This window comes from Nannospalax galili, unplaced genomic scaffold, assembly GCF_000622305.1.
Source record: "Nannospalax galili isolate Female #2095 unplaced genomic scaffold, S.galili_v1.0 scaffold481, whole genome shotgun sequence".
Taxonomy (NCBI): domain Eukaryota; kingdom Metazoa; phylum Chordata; class Mammalia; order Rodentia; family Spalacidae; genus Nannospalax; species Nannospalax galili.
Genome location: NW_008345609.1, coordinates 462,209 through 469,644, shown reverse-complemented (window position 1 = coordinate 469,644; position 7,436 = coordinate 462,209).

Here is a 7,436-nt window from a genome sequence, read left to right as displayed (position 1 = left end):
TAGCATACCAGTTCCCAGATAATATTACAGAACTATAGCCATAAAAACAGCATGGTTGTGGCACAAAAATAGACACTTAGATCAATAGAACAGAACAGAAGACCCAAACAAGATTTCATATAATTTCAGTCACCTTTGACAAAGGTGCTAAGAACACACAGTGGAGGAAAGAGAGCATCCTCAACAAATGTTACTTCAAAACTGGATCTGCAGAAGAATGAAACTTGACCCTTATCCTTCACCTCACATAAAAGTCAACTCCAAACGGATCAAAGACCACAATATAAAACCTGAAACTCAAAAACTTCTAGAAAAAAACATAGGCAGCACCCTCCAAGATATAGACTTAGGAAAGGACATTCTGAATCAGACACCAGCTGCTCAGGCACTAAGGCCAACAATCAGTAAGTGAGCCCTCATTAAATTCCAAAGTTTTGGTACAGCAAAATAAAAAACTAAGGAAGGGAAGAGGAAATTCTCAGTACTGAGTGGGAGAAAATCTTCACCTGCTACACATTCAATAGAGGACTAATATCCAGGGTTAACAAATAACACAAAAAAGAAAGAAAGAAGAAAATAAAAAGATAGGTGATAGACCTAAGCAGAGAGTTCTCAAACAAATAAATAAAAATGACTAAAAAGCACCTTATAAAGTGCTCAACATCTTTAGTAATAAGAGAAATGCAAATGAAAAGCACTTTAAGTTTCTGTCTTACCCCTATCAGATTGGCAAAGATCAAGAGAAGGAAAGACTCCAAACCTGGAGAGGATGTGGAGAAAGAGGAACTCTCACTGCCTGGGGGAATGCAAACACGAACTCATACAATCACTGTAGAAAGCAGTGTGGAGAACCCTCAAAAAACTAAAAATGAACTTACCATATGATCCAGTGGTACCACTCCTTGGCATAAGCCCAAAGAACTCATTGTACTGTAGAGATACTGTACATCCATGTTTGTTACTACTCTCTTCACAATATCTAAGAAATGGGAACAACCTAAATGTCCCTCAACTGATGAATCGTTGATGAAAACATGGTACATCTACTCAATGGAGCTCTACTCAGCAGTAAGAAAAGATGAAATTATGAAATTTTCAGGTAAATAGGTGGAGCTAGAGAGCTAGAGAGTGTTATACTAAATGAAATAACACAAACACAGAAAAGCAAGTGACGTATGTTTTCCCTCATTTGGGGATTGTAGCACCAATCCCTTATATGTGACTATATAAATTCTGACGTAACACCAGGAGGCAGAGAAGAGAAAGGATACATGGAAGTAAAGGAAAGAAACAACCTGAAAGGAGGATAGTAGGGAACAGGTGTTACTTGAGGGAGGTGGGAAAAGAGGGAGTAATCTGCAGGGAGGAAAGGAGGGAGGGATATGGAAGGGACAATAGTGTGGTGGGAGAGAAGGAAGTCAAGAGAGGAAAGATGGCGGGACTCAGGAGGTATTGAGGGGACGGTGGGGATAATGAGGGCTTTGGGACTAGGAAGGGAGGGAGGAGAGAAGCAGGCTGGAGGAAGAAAAGAGTGGAGACGAGTGAATCTCAGGGGGCTAAGAAACCTAGAGGGAAAAGTGATGCCCTGGAAACCCTATGAGAAATGCACAGAGAGTTTCAGAACATTAATATCAATGTATACCTGGGAGCTGCTCAGCAGGATGCAGTGCCATACAGAAGAGACCTCCCTTAGAGTGACAAACTTGCTATACAGTACTCATCAAAGAAGCTTCTTTTTGCAACACGTGGAGGCAACTGCAGAGTTACACATATGATCAGGAACAGAGAACATACACTTGGAAGATGTCCAGTACTAGGTGGCACATCTACAGTCGAATCTATACAACTAAGGCTTATGGAACAAAGCAGAATAAAGGGTAGAGAGAGGGCTAATGCACCCCTCCACTCTCACCAGTGAGACTTCCTTGTACATCAGAGTGTTATGCATACGGAATGCTACAACTTTCCAAGTTTTGGAGAATAAGAGACTGTAGAGTGTAGGATGGGACTCCTCTATGGAACCTCAACCACCCACAGCTCAGGGACCATTGAGGAAGAGGAGGCAGAAAGATTGTAAGAGCCAGGGATGGTTCATGAACACAGGAATGTGGAGGCTTCCAAGCCTCTGGAGGCTTGCTCATTTAAGCCTGTGGTAGCAGCTACATCCAGCACCAGACCCATGTCAGATCAAATAAACAAGGGACCAAAGGGGAGGTGAGAAGTAGGTTGATGGGCCAGCTCTAGACTGAGAAATATTTAACATTGATTGCTGCTGGGTTAGGGAGAGTATGGATGGCTTAGTAGACTCCAGTGGATGTATTTACACTGAAGGACATTTGGATGCAAACGCCTGAATGAATAGGACCCATCATGTATGGCAGAGTGCACAGGATTCAGTGTGGAGTTGGAGGAGAGGCATTGATAGGGGAAAGGTTCTGGATTTGAGTTGAAAATGTATTAAATTTTAACAAGTTCAATAAAACATTAAATCATTTTCCTTTAATACAGATCTTCCAGTTAACCAAGTATTATTAAGATATATTGTAGTCCTTATTTGTCTATATTCTTTAAAGACAATGATCTGGTTATAGGATCATAAGATTGGTATTGTTTTTTCAGTAACCACAAATGTTCTTATTTTATTGCTTCAGGTGTTTATATTAAGAATTCTTGTGATTTGTTTTCTTAAAATGTTTCCTTAATGTAAAGTGTGTTTTACAAATTTTACTGAATCTCTTAATTGGCATATGCTTTAGTTTCTTTTATTTTGCTGTGACAAAATACTCTAACAATATCTACTTCAGGGGAAATGGGTTTCTTTGGGCTACAGTTCCCTAGGGACATACTCTGTCATGCTAGGAAGACATGATTAGGAATGGCAGAATCAGGGTGCTGGCAGACCACTCTACATCCATCCTGACAAGCCAGGAGTGAACCAGACATGGGGTCTGTCTATACAACACCAAAGCTTGCTCCTAGAAACACAATCCTTCAGCAAGGCTCCACTTAAAGGTTCTAAAACCTCCCCAACACCACAAACTCATGTGTTCAAGCACATGAATGTATAAAGAATACTTCACAATTGAACCATAGCATCCCACACAGGGCTCCCTTTGGTTCATTGTCAACTCGATTCAAAATGCATTCATTTAGTCCAATTTCAAAATCCCACATAATCTTCAAAAGTTCCAACACTCTTCAAGCCATCAAGGCCAATGTCATTTCTGATACTGAAGCCAACTTGGTCTTAACTCTGAACTGTGTAAAATAAAATAAAATAAAATCGAACTAAATTCTTCCAATATACAATGCCACAATGTGTACATTCCCATTCCAGAAAGTAGAAATTACAGCATAACAAGAAAATATAGGAGTGAAACAAGCCCAAAGAGTCAGAAGGATTGATGTTCTGCACCTGGACTCATATAGACTCATCTTAGTTCCTAAAGGCCTAGGCAACCACTCCCTTCCAGCTCTGTTGCCTGTAGTGCACATAGCCTCCCCTTGGACCTATGCTACTCAATGTATACAACTTTCTTCAGTAGATATCTCATGGTTCTGGCCCCTGGGGTCTCCACTGCAACCCAGGCTTCACCTTCTCAACTTCATGCAGTTGCCCTTTGAAACCTCCTAACAAGAATTCTTATCCTGCCATACATTACCTAATATCAGCTACTCTATGAAACCTTGGAGCAAGACAACATGACCCTTCACTTGGTACTTTTCATGCTTCCAAAACCAATACCATGTGATGACACTGCCAAGTTCAGCTGCCAGCTAAGGATAGAACCTGTCTTCCTTGCACCATAGTTGTTTCAGCTTCTGGAAATTTCTTTTTAGGAGCAGGGGCAACCCTCAGCTGTAGTCTCAGTTCAGTCTTTCTCTTTTCACATGAACTTCTATCTTTACAAGTTGGAGCCCTTAAGGCATGGGGTCTTGCCCTCAAAGCACTTTTTAAGTTTATAGCAGCAAACACCCCATTTCTTAATACCAAATTTCTGTGTTGGGTACATTTCTGTTGCTAAAATAACCAGCAGAGAAAACCTACTGGTGAGGATAGGATATACTTATGGTACATGATTTGAAACAATGGAGCAGGAACTGAACTGAAAGCCTTCTAACTGGTTTGGTTGTCACAGTGCTAGATAATGATATGCAAACTGCCAAGGGAGAAAATCAATTATCCAACCCAGTCTTAAAGCCTAATAACCATAATGACCCAAAAGGCAAAATACTTCTATTGGTGCAGTAGTGGTACTATTATCTGGGGAGCCATCAAAAACTATCTAATTGGACTTAAAGCCCTGTCAATGGAAGGGAACTCATGGGTGACACTTTAACTCAGGTAAATACACATGGCAGAAGAGGACTTAGATCCTAGAGAAAACCCTACCTCTTTCATATCTCGACAAATGAAACTTCTTTCTATGTGCTAAATATGATCCTTATAACTACAGACAAGCATACTGTACAGCACTCATCAAAGATAGAGGCTACTGTAGAATTGCACAACTGTTCAGATACAGAGAACATACTTCTGAGAGACCCAGTACGAGATGACACATCTACAGTTGAACCTCTACAACTAAGGCTCATGGAACATAGCAGAATAAGGGGTGGAGAGAAAACCGGTACATCCTTCAACTCTCACCAGTAAATTTTAAAGAGACTGCAGACTGTGTATCCTTGGATACACTGTGTATCCTATATTGAAACTCACACACCCATGGCTCAGGGACCATCGTGAAAGAGGGGGCAGAAAGATTGTAAGAGCTAGGGCTGATTCATGAACACAGGGAAGCAGAAGCTTCCAGGATATTGGAAGCTTGCACATGTGAACTTGCTCCGATGGTAGCATTAAGCATGAACCCAAGTCAACTCAAACAAGGGCCCAAAGGGGAGGAGAGAAAATGGTGGTGGGCCAGCACTAGACTGAGGACTATTCAAGCTTGATTGCTGCTGGGAGAGGGAGAGTCCCACTTACATGCTATTACTAGATGGACTGACTAGACTCTAGTGGACACATTTACACTGAAGGACATTTGGGTACTGAACTTAAATGAATAAGATTTAACATATGTGGCAGAATACATGAGGTTCAGTGGGCAGATAGGGAAGTCATGGATGGGGGAGGGTATCTATAGTTGATTAAGAACTGTTGTATGAAATTTAAAAAGCTCAATAAAAGTGTAAAATTAATTAATTAATTAATTAATTAAAATAAAAAAATATATTTACAAAAACAACTTAAAAGAGAAATGGCTTACTTTTGCTTATAGCTCCTTAGGCATACAGCCCATCTTCATGTCCTCCAGCAAGCTCTACTCCCTAAGCTTTCCACAATCTTTTGAAACAGAGCCAGCATCTGGAAACCAAGTATTTAAACACAGGAGCCTATGGGTGGGCCTTTCACATTTCAAACACATCATTTTTTAAATCACTTTTTTTACTACTTCTGTGGTCTCCCAATTATTGTTTCGAATATTGGCAATGACACCTTTTTCTGTCTTTAAAACTCTAACTGTAGGCATGTTAGCTCTTTTTGCTTTATAATTGCAACTGTCATTCTTATTCAACCCTTCAGAATTACTCTTTTTTTAAATCTCCATATTGCGTTCAGGATGTTTATTCTCACCTATGTTTCAGGTCCCTGCTTCTCTTTGGATCTGTGTTTAATCTGCCTATAAACTCCTCAGTTGAATTTTTTTTTTAATTAGAAGAAGCATTTCATTACAACAGCAATAACACATTCAATAACATTTTTCTGAGCTAGGGTATATCTCTTTCAAAATTGGCAGTACATTTTTAGGTTTACAGATGAATTATTGCACTTGTACAATCTTTTACTCATTATAAACTCTACAAGACATAAAATTAAATGAGGTTTTAACGTTTAAAAAGATCTCCACTTCGTTGTTAAAATACACAGTTTCATACAGAAAAATTCATTTTAAGGCAATTGACATTGAGACGTTTTCACATGCATTTCTAATCTCTATATATATGACTATTACTGGCCACAGTTGCTAACTTTCTTAGTTCCTTGGCATCTGAGTATGAATATAAACTCGTCAGATAGACAGCCTAACTCTCCCACTAGAGCCTCCATACTCAGTCATCCCTACCACTGTCCACTGTGCTGTCAGGACCACCATCCATTCCCCCCTGTCTGCCCTTCTAGTAAATATAGTCAGCCAGAGGTCCCTGTTCCAGGAGGATCAGCTGTTCCTCATCTAAGGCAATCCATTGTCAGTATTCCTTTGGATAGAATTGGGGTCTGCTGTTCATTTTTGTAGTAGTGTGTTGGGTTACTATCTGGAAGAGCCTTTATCCATCCTGGCCAACAACTCAATGGAAGGTATCGCCTGTCTGGCTTTGCTGTTTGTCAAGTAACTTTTAGGTATATATTTGTATGCTCTTATGAAATTATATTGGCCCCTTTAATCTTTGGTTATACTTCCTTTTTGGGTGTTTAAGGACATACAATTGGACCAGATAAACTGATTTGTATTACTCTTGAAGTCGTTTGAGGATATGTTCCTCAGGGGTCCCATAGGCTTGGGAGGAGCCCTTGGCTCCTTTCTTTTACCAGTTCCATCTATGGGAAGATAAGTCAAAGGTCCTGCTCGACCATTGTTGGCTTCACTTGGAAGCATGGAGGAAATATTTCCTCTGTGCTGATCCTCCTCTTCATAGACAATGGTTCAAGTCCATCTGGTGGGGTCTCAATGGCCTCTTTAATCAAGAGGACAGGTGACTCACTATAGTTCCATGACATTTTGAGAGATTCTCCATAGTCACCTGGAACTGAGTTCACCTTGGAAGGCAAGGAGCAAAAACTATCCTTTAAGTCCCTTTGACCAGATTAGAATAGGCCTCAAAGTATGGCTATTAAACATCTAAGAATGTTAGTTCCACCAGTCTGGTACTTTTAATTACCATGTGCTACATAGATAAAGCTTGGACAAAACTTAAACACTCTCTGATAAACCTTGAGTAGACATATATTATGTTCCTTGAGCTAGTTGTATGTATAATTTGTCATAATATGGTGCCCTCTGGTTTTCGTGACTAGCTAGACACTGTTTCTCTCTTGTATTGTCTCACCCCTCTACCATGGTTTTCCCACTTAAGGTGACCCCACTTGCCCCCTTTCTTACTTACTAATACCCTTGCTCCTGTCATCCTACCTCTGTTGAGCTTCTTCTTTCTCCTTATCCCCTAGGTTCCTCATATACCCTTCCCTCCCCCCTCCCATTAAACTAACCCAATTTTTATCCATATCTCCCTTCTTAAGGTCTGTTTCCTACTGTTCTTCTCCTTCAGGTTATTTCTTTCCTTTACCTCACTGTTTCCTTAACCTTGTCCTGGTTCCTACAGTTATATCTGTTTGCATACTTATTTCTCAGAGTCTGATCCTAGGATCCACATATGAG